Source organism: Lithobates pipiens, unplaced genomic scaffold (genome assembly GCF_037356315.1).
Source record: "Lithobates pipiens isolate NorthernLeopardFrog02 unplaced genomic scaffold, aLitPip1_a1.2 Scaffold_3, whole genome shotgun sequence".
NCBI lineage: Eukaryota > Metazoa > Chordata > Amphibia > Anura > Ranidae > Lithobates > Lithobates pipiens.
In genome coordinates this window covers 232,509,648-232,526,738 of record NW_027507790.1, presented here as the reverse complement: position 1 = coordinate 232,526,738, position 17,091 = coordinate 232,509,648, and the positions used below count along the sequence as shown (strand labels likewise).

At 43.3% G+C, this 17,091-nt stretch overlaps 1 protein-coding gene across 1 annotated transcript in view; it reads right to left on the bottom strand.

The window, feature by feature from the left end:
* Window positions 1–17,091, bottom strand: part of ADAMTS12 (ADAM metallopeptidase with thrombospondin type 1 motif 12) — a 678,211-nt gene that overhangs the window by 417,498 nt on the left and 243,622 nt on the right. The gene's annotated exons all lie outside the window — the stretch shown is intronic.

The following is a 17,091-nucleotide window of genomic DNA, read 5'->3' as shown; positions in this document are numbered from 1 at the left end:
CTATTTGCAGAGAATAAATAAAACTTTTTTTAGAAAACACTATACAGCCACTCAAATAATTCCTTCATGCCCCAGGGACAACTTTCTATTAAACTATAGCCTAATGTAGCACTCTCTAGTGTGCTTATAGTGTCAGAGTAGGTAAAACATAGTCTGACTCAGGGCTAAGTCTGAGTCATGAAATCTAGGTCAGGGTTTACTGGAGTTCAGGGCTGGATGACTTATGCAGGCAGCTCTCTGGTGCCTCCCCCTGGTTCTGGAATGTTGGAGAACCTCCTGGAATCTGGAGGGTGGAGGCGAGGAGGGTTGCTCTCCATGCTCAAGGGAGCTGGACCAATCCCCAGGTGGTGGGCCTGGCAAGGCAGTCAGGCCAGCCCTTAAGTATGGAAGCCATGCCAGCAGGGGAGTCAGATGGAAGATGGAGATGGAGGGCTGAGAAAGGCTGTCGGTGGCCCTTGAGGCAAAGCCCCTAGTCTTGGGGGGATACTCTGCCTTGGGTCGGGCTTAAGTGCTGGCCAGGGAGGGTCCTGACAACAGGAGGATCGTGGAATGAGTCTTCCCTGAGAAGCAGCAGGAGCAAGGATGGCAGTGTGAGTACTACAGCATGGTGCAGGGACTTACAAGGGGGGAGCAAGAGAAAGCGTACGCCAGCCCTGGTATATTAAAGTTTATTTAAAAGTTAAATTGATTAAAAAGCAGGGGTTGCACTCACAGATTACTGGTGTGTAAACAGCATTAATGTTTCCACGACAGCCTTCTCTCCTGGTCTGTATGATCTACAGGGACTTGCAGCGAGGTATAGAAAAAACTTCAGGCTTACATCACCTGCTATCCACTACCACACACCGGCCACAAGCTAACACGGACCAGCCGGCTATGCATGACGTGGAAACATTAATGCTGTTTACACACCAGTAATCTGTGAGTGCAACCCCTGCTTTTTAATCAATTTAACTTTTAAATTTAACTTTTTAATAAACGTTAATATACCAGGGCTGGCGTGCGCTCTCTTTTGCTTTATACCTTTTAGATACATGTCTGCAACCCAGTGGACTTTTGAGAGAGCTGCAACACCCAGAGCAGAGTGAATATATAAATATTCAGACATATTTGTGTTGATATGGATGGGTGGGGACAGCGCTAATCTTGGTTCAGGTAGTATACTTGGATTATCTTACAAGGGGGAAGACTGCCACATGTAACAGGTCTCTCTGGAAAATAGTGGTGTGCTTAAATCTTCTGTAACCTTGCCCTGGGAGATCTCCAGAGAAATGAGTTGTGTAGAATGATAAAGAGTCAGTCAGGTAGACTGGTGAAGAGTCAGCCCAGTGGTCTGGTGGAGATGCAGCCAGGTGGGCTAGCATTTCCTGCAATGGCAGACCTGGGACTAGTGTCTACAAGGGAGTTGGAGGTACTCCAGGATGCAGTTTACAAAACGTTGTGCTACTTTATAAAGGGACTGAGAGTTCCTAGTCCGTAAGGGGCTGTTGCATTTCTAACAGAGACTGTTAGCTACCAAAAGAGTAATCAATCAGAGCTGTACAGACTAAGGAAGAGCAATCAATCAGAGTTGTACATAGGGAGGAAGTTGTCCCTGGTTTTGTTGCTATCAAGTTGGGAAACAAATAATTACTATCCCCATCCAAGTTATTACCGATAATAAAACATTAAAATCAAGCTCAAAGACTGCTCTTTGTATCTGGATAAAGTGTGGAAGTTACTTATTGCTAATTTAAATTAGCCATTGAAATTTCAAAGAACAGAGGTTGACTGCACTCCAATGGCCAGAGAAATCCAAAATGAATTCAGTAAAATTCATATTAAAACAAAACAACATTACAGTTGTTCTTGTAAGGAGTTAAAGCAAGCGGTGAAGATGCGATACAACACTTCACTCCCCGTCCAATACTCTCTGAAGCGTGCTCTGCTATTCAGAGAGCACCACTAGTGTGAAAGAACCCTTGATGAGTTGCTATCTCAAAAAAGGACACATTTTTTTTTAAGACAGAAGGATGAATGTAGTGCTTCCTAGTTTGTCTTCAGGAAATTTTCATAGATTATTTGTACTGCCTTTCCCATAAAACATGCCATCAATAACAATCCACATGATGCCCTCATTAAAAAAGCACTTAGTATGTTTTGTGCATTCTTCAAACTGTGAGTATCCTTATCTTCTCTTGAGGATTTCTCATTTGGCCTAATCAAGATTGTTTGTCTTGCAATGACTAAAACGATACAATATCAATTCAAGGCTAAATCCCTATTCCTGCTCTATTCATATGCATTCAATAAATACATTTATTACGGGCTAGACTATCTAGATGGTTTTAATCTTAGCCCACTGAGTGATTTAATTTGAACCTATAAGGAACTAAAATGTGTCTAAACTAACAATATTGATCGAGCAATTTCTGTGCACCCAGGTCTTGGGAGATACCGTGCACGGGACCTCAAGTTCTTGACAAATTGGGCCAAGCCCCTTCTAAATTTAGAAGTAGAAGAACTAGTATTGGACTATTTGTTGTCACTGCCATCCAGGTGTAGAGATTGCTTTCCTACTATTGACCAGACCAATGTTTCTCAAACTTTTTCAGACAAGGCACCCTTTAAAATTATGCACCAGACAAGGCACCCCATTCTAAAATGTAAAAAAATGAAATTAATAGTTTTACATATGCAGCTCCACAAACGTAGGACACCCAACATTACAGGTGATTAATGTTGGGTGTCTAACTGGTATTTCAGCATTTATTCTTCCTAATTTCCTCCCCCCTCACAACAAGAGAGGATTGGGCGGTCAAACAAAGATGCTGTGCAGGTGTCCTTTGTATTCATTAAAAAAATGGGAGACATTCCCTGAATGGCGTCCATGTTGAGCGGACAACCTCCTGTGTTCAAAATGCACCAGGCCGGCTTCTTGGCATATGGCCTGGAAGCAAGTGAAAATCACCAGAGTAGCAGTGTTTACCATCCTCCAGGGGCATGGCAAGGTATGGTATATACATAGTTATATTAGTCCAAGCTAGACCAATGTAACTGTACAAAAATATACTATTTCCATCTAACCATCTCACTGATTTGTCTTTTTTATACACCTTAAAAAGAAATACGTAGAACATTAGAAAGCAAACACTCAGGACAGGAATATGGGATTTGTTATTGCTGCCTTGCCATCCTCATCACTCTCTTACCAACCGGTTAGTCCTTAAACCAAAACAAGTATTTGCATATCAAGCATTGAGATGCTTCACTGGCTATATGCTTATCTTGGGCTTTATCCAAAGATAATGAAGGATAAGGATGACAGCAGTCATCTTTCTATACATACGGGTTCCCTTTAGAATACAAGAAAGATCATTCACACTGTTTAATCTTTTCGAGATGTTCATTATCTAAGATCCATAAAAACAGATAATTTGTTTAAATATTCATGAATAAATGAATATAATGAATATATATTCCTCTGAATAAATGTAAAATGTGTATGACAGCACCAAACAGCACAGCAGCTGGCACACAAGGTGACTATACAAATCCTTGTGAATAACAAAAACAGTATAAAGTACAGCGCTTAATAAATGTGATATTTCCAGTATAAAAATTAAGTGAAAGTCCAAAAAAACTATTATAGGGAATTAAACAGAAGCTGTGAATAGAGTGTGCACAATGGGTGAAAAATTAATTCAGTGTATGAATTCTAAAGCCTCGTACACATGATCACATGATCGGAGTTTCGCAGACAAAACCGAAGGGCCCCAAACTTATTTTGCATACAAATGGTACACAATTGCCGGCCAACAAACACGAACGTAGTGATGTACTACATGGTTTTTCAGCTCTTTAGTGCCACCCCCTTGGTGTTCCTTCTGCTAATTTTGTGTTAAAGAAGTTTGGTGAGTGTTGATTCGTGCTTTTCTTTTTGCCCTTTTCATTTCACGTTTTTCAGTTTGCGCTTTTCATTTCGTGCTTTTGAGTTAGTTTCTGAATGACCGTTCGTCAACCAGCCATGTTCAGAGGAAATCAGAGGAGATAACGTGTTAATTATGATTGGCCTTGGAGTTATTGCTTTGACCCAAGTCTAGTCCAAGAACAGGAGGAGGAGGATTTCATGGACCAAAAATTGGTTTCTTTATTAATCGTGGCCAATTATGTCATATGCCTTTGCTGCGGGAGCTCCAGGAGAATAATCCAGATGAGACGGAATAATGGTGTTGTGGTAACTTGCACCAAAAAAAAATTTAATAAATAACAATAATATTATTCTTGATATCACTAGAAAAAAAACCCTTTCAAATTTGTTTGCAATAACTCAATCAGTATCACCAGCAAAGCCTCTTCATTATTATCCCATTAAAGAAGAAGAGACTGTGCGCTGCATTTTGAGATTTCATAATTTGCCGCATCACAGATGTTAATTCTCCATTACAAATGCTAGTTTACAAGACCGACCGCTTCTGGCTTTTCCTTGCTTCCAAGCATGCGTGTTTTGTACTTTGGACTTTTGTCCGGCAGACTTGAGTACACAGGCTCGGAAAATCCTGCCATCCAACATTTGTCCACGGAAAATCCAACAACAATTGTCCGATGGAGCGCACAAGCGGTTGGTTTTTCCGGCAACAGACTGTCATCACACAATTCCCGTTGGAAAATCTGATCGTGTGTACGAGGCTTTAGTGTGCTAGATGCTCACCAGATCATCAAACCATCTAGCAGCGAGTAATATCCAACAGGATCCACCAAGAATCATCATGAAGAAAATCCAGTCCACATGAGCTTCCACCTAAGCTATGCACTCAATGGAAATAAGATAAAAAAAATTCTCCAGTCAATGCCTCTTAGCAGAAACTTCTCATCATCTTTTGTTAGCAGTGTTAACTCCTTCATCCAAGGATCCACGAACTGCATAAAAATAGCTCACCAAAACCAGGAGGCCAAAAGTGCTTGTATAGTGTAACAGTTCTTGGGACACTAAAGATTATGAATGGGTTTCAAAGTGTGTGTAATCTTGTGGAGCATAATGCAAAGGGGATATCAAAATCTGTTCTATTAGAAATGATCCCCAAAGAGTTATATCTGGGTCAAATTCATTAAAATTTGCTTAAAGGAAAATGTAACAATTCAAAATACCTGTGTAAGAAGCATTTTGGGATGCACATGCTGGTGGGAGGAACCAATGCGGTGGGGGAGCAGGAACTTCAAATATTTGGAAGTTTGGATACTATTTGGAAGTGTTGGATACAGTGCATTTGGAAGTTCCTTTTTTCAAAGACCACTTGTTCTGGAACTATGCAGGCACCATTGAATAGGAGGTCAATAATAATAGACAGCTCATGGAACCTCTCGGAAACCTCTGTAGGAACCCAAGTTGATAATGAATGCTATAAATCAGCCTTTCTCAACTTTTTTGCCTAGAGGAACCTCAGAATTAATCTTCAGGTCTCAGGGAACCCTTGAAGATTAGTCCATCAGGGGCCCTTGCTTGAAAATGCCCCTTACATTGGTAGGGGTCAGTTGGAGGAATGCCCCACTTCAGTGGTGGCCAGAATGTTACACTTACTGGCTCTGCCAAATGGTGTTGGGCCTGAAACTATGAAGGCACCCTCAGATGGGAGTTCATTTAATCACAGCTCAAGGAACCCCTAGCCACGTCTAGAGGAACCCTAGGGTTCTACAGAACCATGATTGGCAATGGCTGCTATAGAGGATTGACCCAGCAGCTCAAATACAGAGAACTCCCTTGCAGAGTCCCGGAGAGTCTTAACCATTGAATGCCAATAGCAGTAGCCACCTAAAACTGTAATATTAGCAGATATTAGGATGCAGACAGTATAGGGTATCAGGGGATTTGCAGTAGCCAGGCAACTGGAGGGGTCCCTGTGACTCACATCCCCTTTTATAAACAGCTCTATAACAGTACAAAGGAGATATCACGTCCAGACAATTTTCTGGCTCAGGTGGATGTTTCTCAGGGGTTTTCATGTGTCTGGCAGGATGAATGTTAACTTGATAAAAGACAAACCCCTTAGCAGCACTGATGAGAGTACTGAGCAGTATTGACAAGAGATGGATACTGTACAGGCCTTCAGGGGCCTTTCAGTGATTCACTTTCTGAAGTGATTAAAGTGAAACACTTCTTATTTGCCTTGAGCCAACGTGTCACAGCAACATGCTGACAATAAGCAGATCGCTCCTTATATTACTGACTTTACAATAGACGCACAGCGTTTTTCTTCTCCATTAAATAGCAGAAGGCACCGCTGTTACAGGGACAACTCAGAAAAATATGTTAGCTAAAAAAAAAAAAAAAAAAAAAACAAGAAGGAAGGAAGGAAAGGAAAGGAAAGGAGGAAAATAAAGAAGAAAGAATGGAAAAGATTAAAGAAAGAATGGGGAGGAAAGTGGCAGGTAAAGAGCACCTATAGATAAACGCAAACTGCAGTTTTGACCAAAGTTAAAGTGACTGTAAAGACAGAAGGTTTTTTTATTTTATGCATTAAGATAAAAAGCCTTCTGTGTGCAGCAGCCACCCTTAGCCCTCGTAATACTTACCTGAGCTCCATCTAGATCCAGCGATGTTGTAGGAGTGTCTCGGCTGCCTGGAACTCCCCTCCTCATTGGCTGAGACAGCAGCGTGGCACCATTGGCTCCCACTGCTGTCAATCAAAGTCAGTCAGCCAATGAGGAGAGAAAGGGGGTGGGGCCAGGCCACGGCTCCGTGTCTGAATGGACACACGGAGATGTGTCTCAGGTATCCCCTTCGCAAAGCTGTTTGCTGTGGGGGCACTCAACAGGAGGAAGGGACCAGGAGAGGCGAAGAGGGACCCGAGAAGAGGAGGATCTGGGCTGCTCTGTGCAAAACTAACTGCACAGAGCAGGTAAGTATAACATTTGTTTTTTTCTAACTTAAAAAAACTAGACTTCAGTATCACTTTAAATAACACCCTTGCTATAAATGTAGGGCTATAGGCCATTTACATACTTCCATGTGCTGGGGTTTCAGAGCTTGATCATCTGATGGTGGGGGTGGTCAGTAATGGCTGTTAGTGTCTTAGCAACATCCTAGCAACAAGGCTGGACAGGATGATGCCATCTCTGGGATTTTTCAGTCAGACTTTGTGAGTTATTTAACCGCTTGCCGACCGCCGCCCACATATATACGTCGGCAGAACAGGCAGGCAGATGGTCGTACCTGTACGTCCCGTCCCTTTGAATTTGCCACCTATCGGGCGAGCGTACGCCGCTACATGCTGCGGGAGTGTGCCTGTGGGTCCTGGGAACTTGATGTTCGCCGGCAACCCACGATTGCGATGTAGAGAGGTAGAATGGGGGAGATGCCTTTGTAAACAAGGCATTTCCCTGTTCTGCCTTGTGATATGACAAAAATACACTGCTCCCTGTCATCGGGATCAGTGATCACTGTCATGTCAGTGGTAGCCCCCCCCCCCCCACACAGTTAGAACACCTCCCTAGGACACACTTAACCCCTTGATCACCTCCTAGTGTTAACCCCTTCCCTGCCAGTGTCATTTACACAGTAATCAGTGCATTTTTATAGCACTAATCGCTGTATAAATAACAATGATCCCAAAATGGTGTCAAAAGCGTGCTATGTGTCCGCCGTAATGCCGCAGTAAAAATCGCAGATTGCTGCCATTACTAATAAAAAAATAATTAATACTAAAAATGCCATAAATCTATCCCCTATTTTGTAGACGCTATAACTTTTGTGCAAAGCAATCAATATACACTTATTGTGATTTTTTAAAATATTTTTTTTACCAAAAATATGTAGAGGAATACATATCGGCCTAAACTGAGAAAGAAATTAATTTTTTATATATTTTTTGAAGATATTTATTATAGCATTGCTTTAAAAAAAAAAAGAAATACGCTATTTTTTTGTTTATAACGCAAAAAATAAAAACCACATCAAAAGAAAGCTCTATTGTGGGGAAAAAAAGGATTTCAAATTTGTTTGGTTGGAATGTCGCAGGACCGCGCAATTGTCAGCTAAAGCAACGCAGTGCCGAATCGCAAAAAATGCTCTGGTCAGGAAGGGGGTAAAATCTTCCAGGGCTGAAGTGGTTAAATAGCCTACACCTATAGCAAGGGTATTTGATCGCTTCATCTTTGTATACAATACTTTTTTTGCAGTATTAACCTGGCTTTAGTCAAAGCTGCACAGTACGTCTTTATCTACAGGCGCCCCTTACCTGCATAGGCAGTTCTTTTGGGTAAAGGTAAACCGACCCTTTAAAATTGATTCAAATCCATTGTACTTTTCCTTTAGGCAACATAAAACGGTACAATAATCTGTGTGAATTGTTCCATGCAATAAAAAATTTAAAGGATTGAAAACATAATTTTTGATGATAAAAAGGAACAAATAGCAGTAATGAAAACACAGCATACAATACGCTTTTATGTATTGATTCCTTTATCTTTTTTACACAGCAGGCATTGCATGGTGCCGATACCCCTGTACACAGACTACACCTTCACCTGCACATCTGTACACTGATCAAAGAGGAGCCAGATGAAGATATATGAGAGGGATCCTGACATTAGGGAAAGTCGATGGATCATTAACCATGAATTACAGCTATCCATTTCTTGGCATTACAATGGAATGCGACAACTTTCACACAACACATCATTCCAATCCTTTGTGTTGTACGGGACCTGTCACAGCTTGTTACTGACAGATCTCAGTTTCATATTTACGTATTACAGCGAGAAAGTTACATACAATTATTAACGCTGGAAATGCATAGAATAATAATAGAATAAGTGAGCATAAAAAAATTAATCTTTTTAAAAAGTTCTGAGATGATTCATCGCGATATATAAAACAGGAACATTTTTCAATATGATTTTTAACCACTTCAGACTTACCCCCTTCCTAACCAAAGCACTTTTTGCGATTCGGCACTGCTTCATTTTAATTGACAATTTCACGGTCGTGAGACGTTGTACCCAAACAAAATTGACGTCGTTTTTTCACCACAAATAAACTTTCTTTTGGTGGTATTCGATCACCTCTGCGGTTTTTATTTTTATAAACAAAAAAAGAGCGACAATTTTGAAATTTTTTTTTTAATATTTTGCTATAATAAATATCACCCAAAAATATAATGATTTTTTTTTTGCCCACAGTTTAGGCCGATACGTATTCTTCTACATATTTTTGGTAAAAAAAAAATTGCAATAAGCGTATATTGATTGGTTTGTGCAAAAGTTATAGCGTCTACAAAATAGGGGATCGTTTTATGGAATTTTTATTATTATTATTATTTTTTTTACTAGTAATGCCGGCGACTTGCGATTTTTATCGGGACTGCAACATTATGGAGGACACATCAGACAATTTTGACACATTTTTGGGACTATTGTCATTAATACAGCGATCAGTGCTATAAAAATGCATTGATTACTGTATAAATGTCCCTGGCAGGGAAGGGGTTAACACTAGGGGGCGATCAAGGGGTTAATGTGTTCCCTAGTGTGTGTTCTAACTGTAGGGGGGGAGGGGACTGTGTAGGGGAAGAGATAGATCGCTGTTCATACTTAGACGGTCAGTCTCTTCTCCCCTCAGAGAACCAGAAACTGTGTTTACACACACAGATCCCGGTTCTCCATGTATCAGTGGTGACCGCGGGAGCCCGGTGGTGACCGTGGCCGCCGTGCTCTTGCTTCGGCTTGGGGGGGCCCCTTAGTGGCCACAGGACGAAGCAATGTTACATAACGCCATTTCGCCCAGCCGTGCCATTCTGCTGCAGTACAACTGGTCAGCAAGTAGTTATAAGTGCTAAATTCAGCCCAGCTTAGTTCAGCCACATTCTATGTGTAGGCCAGTCCATTCATTTCAATGGGCTGTCCTACCTGCAGAAATATGGGGGAAAAAATTCCTTTACATTTTTTTAAATTGAGCCACTCCGGACTACATGGTGCTGCGGAACCAATGTGCTTTAGTGCGTGCAAAAATGCGCCTTGTTTGCCAATGCTTGAGGGCGCCATTATAAGAAGCAACGGCATCCCCGTGTATGCAGGTCAGGAACGTGCATGATTATGTGAGTGTTCCCAACCCGCACTAGGATGAACCTCGCCTTTTTTGTTTTTGTTTTACTTTTATTACAGGCACTTATATAGTGTCATCAATATCTACATATTAATTCACATCTACACTCATCAGCCACTTCATTGGGTACACCTGTTCATTTGCTTGGTAACACAAATTATTTGGTCAGCCAATCACATGGCATCAACTCAATGCATTTAGGCATCTAGACATGGTGAAGTTCAAACCGAGCATCAGAATGGGGAAGAAAGGGGATTTAGGTGACTTTGAACATGGCATGGTTGTTGGTGCCAGACGGGCTGGTCTGAGTATTTCAAAAACTGCTGATCTACTGGGATTTTCACACACAACCATCTCTGTGGTTTACAAAGAATGAACGGAAAAAGAGAAAATATCCAGTGAGCGGCAGTTGTGTGGAGGAAAATGCCTTATTGGTGTCATAGGGTAGAGGAGAGTGGGCAGACTGGTTTGTGATGTTTTTTTTCTAGAGACTAGAATCTAGAGTCAAAAAAAACTTTAACTACTTTAACTACTTCAATACCGGGCACTTACACCCCCTTCCCGACAAGCCAATTTTCAGCTTTCAGCCCTGTCGCTGTTTAAATGACAATTGTGCGGTCATGCTACACTGTACCCAAACACAATTTTTATCATTTTGTTCACACAAATAGAGCTTTCTTTTGGTGGTATTTGTCCTAAAATTTTGAAAAAAAAAAGTTTTTCTTTTGTTTCTGTTATAAAATTTTGTAAATAAGTAAGTTTCCTCCTTCACTGATGGGCAGTGATAAGGCAACACTGACGGGCACGGATAAGGCGGCACCGATGAGGTGGCAGCACTGACGATGGGCACTGATAGGCGGCACTGATGGGCACTGGTAGGCGGCACTGATGGGTGGCACTGATGGGCATTGATAGGCGGCACTGATGGACATTGATAGGTGGCACTGATAGGCACTCAGGGGTGGCACTGGTGGGCACTGATATGTGGCACTGATAGGCACTGATATGCAGCACTGATATGCTGCACTGATAGATGGCATTAATAGCCATCACTGATGCACTGGCAGGCATTGGGGGTGGGTACTGATTGGCACCTGCTTGGACACTGATTGGCATTTCCCTAGTGGTCTAGGGTGGCATACCTGGTGGTCCAGTGTGGTGGCAATCCCTGGTGGCCCTGGCGGCATCCTGGTGGTCCTGGGAGGGCATCCGAGGGGGGCTGCTCTGTTAAACAATCAGCACAAGACCCCTCCTGTCAGGAGAGCAGCCGATCGGCTCTCCTCTACTTACCTCTGTCAGATGCGAGTGAGGAAAATCCGAGCAACGGCTCTTTCTGTTTACATCGTGATCAGCCGTGAGTGGACACAGCTGATCACATGGTAAAGAGCCTCCGTCAGAGGCTCTTTACCATCAGAGTCAACCATCAGAGTCAATCGATGTGATGCACGGCCCAAAGGGCGCGCGAGAGCGGTCATTCTCGAGGGCCGTCACATGACGTCCACCCAGAACGAGAGCTGTCATTTGATGGTGGGCCGGCGGCAAGTGGTTAAAAAAAACATAATGCATGTTTTGCTGTTTTGACCAATGTCACCTTAAAAAAAAAAATGCAGTTTTGACACTGGCAGGGAAGGGGTTAACATCAGGGGCAATCAAAGGGTTTAATGTGTTCCCTAGGAGTGATTGTTAACTGTGGGGGAGGTGCTTTGACTTGGGGAATGTAAAGATCCGTTTTAGCAGGATAACAAAAGATCAGCACATTCCCCTCTCACAGAACATCGATTTGCCTTGTTTACATAGGCAGACCACCATTTTGCCTTTCTCCTGAATGAACGCATCTGCTGATTGGCTCCCGCTGTGTCCAATCACAGTGTAGTGGGTCGTCAGTGGGGCACGCGCGTGCACACCCTGGACCCGGAACTGTCAGATGATGTACCAGGTATGTGGCGCAAAGCAGCCGCCTGGGCAGTCACTGCTTGGACCAGGAACAAGGGCACATACCCCAAAAGCCTGTCCTGAAAAATTGTATGTTAGTGAAAGTAAAAAAAAAGTATCATGGACAGTACTCAATTGTTTCAGTTGCAAGTGCACTAATATGGCTACAATAACCTCAAGGTCCTATTTAAAAATGACACAAAAATTATGATTTTTGGTACAAAGTATAGCAACCTTTTTGCAAATGAAAAAATACTTTTACAAATTTTCTTGTTGTGCCATACAAAAAAAAAAAAAAGGACAGATTATAATGTTCATCCCCACCTCCTCCAATCACACGCCTTGCATACATTGAAAAGAATGTAAGACATTTTATGAATGGATGGGATGCTGAATACTTCCTAAGGACTGTATGTTTCAGTTACGGTGTTCTGACATATAGAGTCCGGCCATCTAAAAGTGTCCGCCCGTACTTGCGCAGTACGGAGCACAAGGAGATTCGAAAAATCTCCAAAGATGAATGGCGCCTGCGCCGTGAGCCGAGGTGCAAGCCCCACCATCCAAGTGGACATAGGGCTGCACATATTAGCCCTTGTACACACGGTCGGAGATTCGGAGATTCAGAGAGTGTCCTATCGGACCGTTTTGTCGGACACTCTGACTGTGTGTGGTCTCCATCGGACTGTTTCCGTCGGAATATCCGACGGACCAAGTTTTCCAACTTGCCGGTAAAATGTTCCGACAACATGCTCCGATTGGACATACTCCAATCATGTGTAGCCTACTCCGACGGACAAAGTGCCATGCATGCTCAGATCAAATTCCTAGACCAAAGTTATTGGCTACTAGCCTGAACGTAGTCCCGTCGTAACAAAATAACGTCATCATGTTATGTACAATCGGATTTTCCGACAATTTAGTCCGACCTTGTGTATGCAACATCACATCCGGACCTCTTCCGGAATTAATCCGTCGGAATTACTCAGACGGATTTGGTTGTCGGAATCGCCGACCATGTGTACAAGGGCTTAGAGGGCCCCTCGCGGGGTTGCTGCGCTCGCCACGCTTCGGACACTTGGGTGGTGGGACTAGAACCTGGACTCACGGCGCAGGCGCCGTTCATCTTCGGCTATTTTTGGAATGTACTTGTCCTCATGTCCTGTGTACTGCGCATGCACAGTACACAGTAGACATGTGCAGAGTAAAATATTTCGTTTCCGAATTTCGTTTTCGTCCGAAAACTTAATTTATTTAGTTACTCCCGAAATTCGTTTTTATTTCGTTTTTCGTTCAAAATTTGCATTCGTCCGAAAATCCACATGAATTACGGTCGAATCTGTCTTTGAAGGCTTATGGTGTCTGTCGAATGTATAAAGAAGATTCGACGGAGCTAACTATATAGCATACTTTAGAACCCCTGTTAAAGTCTATGGGACTCCAACATTCAAAATCTAAAGTGCTAATTTTAAAGACTAATTTGCAAGTTACTGTCCTAAAAAGTGTTTGGGGACCCGGGTCCTGCCCCAGGGGACATGTATCAATGCAAAAAAAAGTTTTAAAAACGTCCGTTTTTTCGGGAGCAGTGATTTTAATGATGATTAAAGTGAAACAATAAAAGTGTAATATTCCTTTAAATTTCGTAGGGGGGGTTGTCTGTAGTATGCCTGTGAAGGGGCGCATGTTTCTGGTGCTTAGAACTGTCCCTGCACAAAGTGTCATTTATGCAGGAAAAAAAGTCCTTTAAAATCACTCGCAGCTATTATGAATTGTCGGCTCCGTAATACAGAGAACACTCATTGAAAGTCATTGATAAAAATAAATAAATAAATAATAAAAATAAAAAAAGCGTGGGGGTCCCCCAAATTCAATTACCATGCCCTTCAGGTCTGGTATGGATATTAAGGGAAACCCTGCCTCAAATTTAAGAAAAAATTTGACGTGGAGTTCCCCCTAAATATCCATAACCAGACGCTTCAGGTCTGGTATGGATATTAAGGGGAACCCCGCGTTAAATTAAAAAAAAATTGACGTGGGGTCCCCCTAAAAATCCATACCAGACCCTTTATCCGAGCACGCAACCTGGCAGGCCGCTCTCTCGTCCCCCCCTCCCTCCTGAACCGTACCAGGCCACATGCCCTCAACATTGGGAGGATGCTTTGGGGGTCTGTGACCCCTCAAAGCACCTTGTCCCCATGTTGATGAGAACAAGGGCCTCATCCTCACAACCGTGGCCGGTGGTTGTGAGGGTCTGCGGGCGGGGGGCTTATCAGAATCTGGAAGCCCCCTTTAACAAGGGGACCCCCAGATCCCGCCCCCCCCCTGTTTGAAATGGTAAGGGGGTACAAAAGTACCCCTACCATTTCACAAAGAAAGTGTCAAAATGGTTAAATAAGACAAACACACTTTTGAAAAATTCCTTTATTAAAAATAAAAAAATTTTAAAAAGATTCCAGCGGTGGTAATCCACTCTTGCTATCCAGCGACGGACGGTCATCTCTCCAGCGATGTCTCATCTCATCCAGCGCAGCGAATACATCCTTCTTCTGTCTCCGCTGAGGAGACACTGCAAGGATTCCGGCGGCCTGACGTTTCTTATATACGGAGGGCGGGGCCACCCGTCACCTGACCCCGCCCCCCTCTGACGCAAGGGGAAACCCGGGGTTCCCTGTGACGTATGGGTGACCCCGCCCCCTCTGATGTAATGAAACCTGCCTGTGTTACATCAGAGGGGTGCGGGGTCACCCATACGTCACAGGGAACCCCGGGTTTCCCCTTGCGTCAGAGGGGGCAGGGTCAGGTGACGGTGGCCCCGCCCTCCGTATATAAGAAACGTCAGGCCGCCAGAATCCTTGCAGTGTCTCCTCAGCGGAGACAGAAGAAGGATGTATTCGCTGCGCTGGATGAGATGAGACATCACTGGAGAGATGACCGTCCGTCGCTGGATAGCAAGAGTGGATTACCACCGCTGGAATCTTTTTTTTATTTTTAATAAAGGAATTTTTCAAAAGTGTGTTTGTCTTATTTAACTATTTTTTACACTTTCTTTGTGAAATGGTAGGGGTACTTTTGTACCCCCTTACCATTTCAAACAGGGGGGGTGGGATCTGGGGGTCCCCTTGTTAAAGGGGGCTTCCAGATTCTGATAAGCCCCCCGCCCGCAGACCCTCACAACCACCGGCCACAGTTGTGAGGATGAGGCCCTTGTCCTCATCAACATGGGGACAAGGTGCTTTGAGGGGTCACAGACCCCCAAAGCATCCTCCAAATGTTGAGGGCATGTGGCCTGGTACGGTTCAGGAGGGAGGGGGGCCGCTCTCTCGTCCCCCCCTCTTTTCCTGCGGACTAATAGAGGTAAGGTTAGGCAAATTCGACCACAGGTTCTATAGACAGATTGTTATTGTCAGAGTCATGTCGAATCTCCTATTCTATATCGAACTGTTGTAACAATGAAAACGAAAATAAAGCATTTATTTATGTCGGTTCGTTTTTCGGATTTTGTGCTTTCGTTATCGTTTGTCAAAACGAAAACGAAAATAGCTGCAATTCGGACGAAAATGCATTCGGACGAAAACAAATGCACATGTCTAGTACACAGCGGACACTCTCCGACGGGGGAAACTATCCTACAGGACACCGGCAGTTCTGTGCTTCCTGCTGGGTGCGGAGTGGAATGAAAGTAAAAGTTTTAAACAAAGAAGCAGTAGCCAGATATTCTGTATTGGGGGGTCATTTATTTATAAAGAGCAAATGTACAATAATAGTAGGTTTTGGCCGGAGTTTAGCTTTAAAGTGAACCTGTACTTAGCACAGCTGTAACCACCTCAACATCGGGCCAATTCTGACACTTCTCACATATATGTAAAAATCTAATTTTTTTCCTAGAAAATTACTTAGAACCCCCAAACATTCTTTTTATTTTTTTAGGCAGAGACAGAGACCCTAGAGAATAAAATGGTGGGTGTTGCAATTTTTTATGTCACAAAGTATTTGGCCAAAGCATTTTGTTTGAAAAAATACACTTTAGTGGTTTTTAATGCACAAAAACACAATATGATACCCAATTGCTTGATAAAATATAAAAGATGATGTTACACCGAGTAAATAGATACCAAACATGGGACTTTAAATGAAGTACACGGAGGGTCAAGTGTTGTGTAGGTGTTATATTTGACTTATCTGTAATACCGTATGTGTAAAAATAGGTAGGATATTGTCTCATAATAAAAATTCATATTTGATAGAAAATTAGTATACTACACACATGATTAGATACCTGCATAAAAAAATACTGAAAATTTTGAAAAAAAATATGTTTTTTTTTGTTTCAGTTTCAAAACTTTGTAAATAAGTAAGTTTTCTCCTTCATTGATGGGCACTGATGGGGCTACACTGATGGGCACTGATAAGGCGGCACTGATGGGCACCGATGAGGTGGCACAAATGAAGTGGCACTGATGAGGTGGCATTGATGGACACTGATATGTGGCACTGATGGGCACTGATAGGCGGCACTGATGGGCGACACGGATGGGCACTGATAGGTAGCACAAATTGGCACTGATAGGCGGTACGGATGGGCATGGATAGGCGGTATGGATGGGCACAGATGGGCATGGATAGGCGGCACAGATGGGCTTGGATAGGCAGCACAGATGGGCATGGATAGGTGGCACAGATGGGCACAGATGGGCACTGATAGGCAGCACAGATGGGCACTGATAGGCGGCATTGTATTGTTTTATACTGTACTAATGGATGCCAATCAGTGCCAAACAATAATGCATGCCAATCAGTGATGCCCATTGTGGGCACTGATTGGCATCCATTGTGGGCACTGACTGGAATCCCTGGTGGTCTAGGGTGGCATACCTTGTGCTGGGCATCCCTGGTGGTCTGGTGGCGTCCCTGGTTGTCCAGTGTGGGCATCCTTGGGGGGGCTGCGCTGATTATCGATCAGCACAGACCCCCCTGTCAGAGGAGCAGCCGATCGGCTCTCCTCTACTCGCGTCTGACAGACACGAGTGAGGAAAAGCCGATCACCGGCTCTTCCTATTTACACTGTGATCAGCCGTGATTGGACA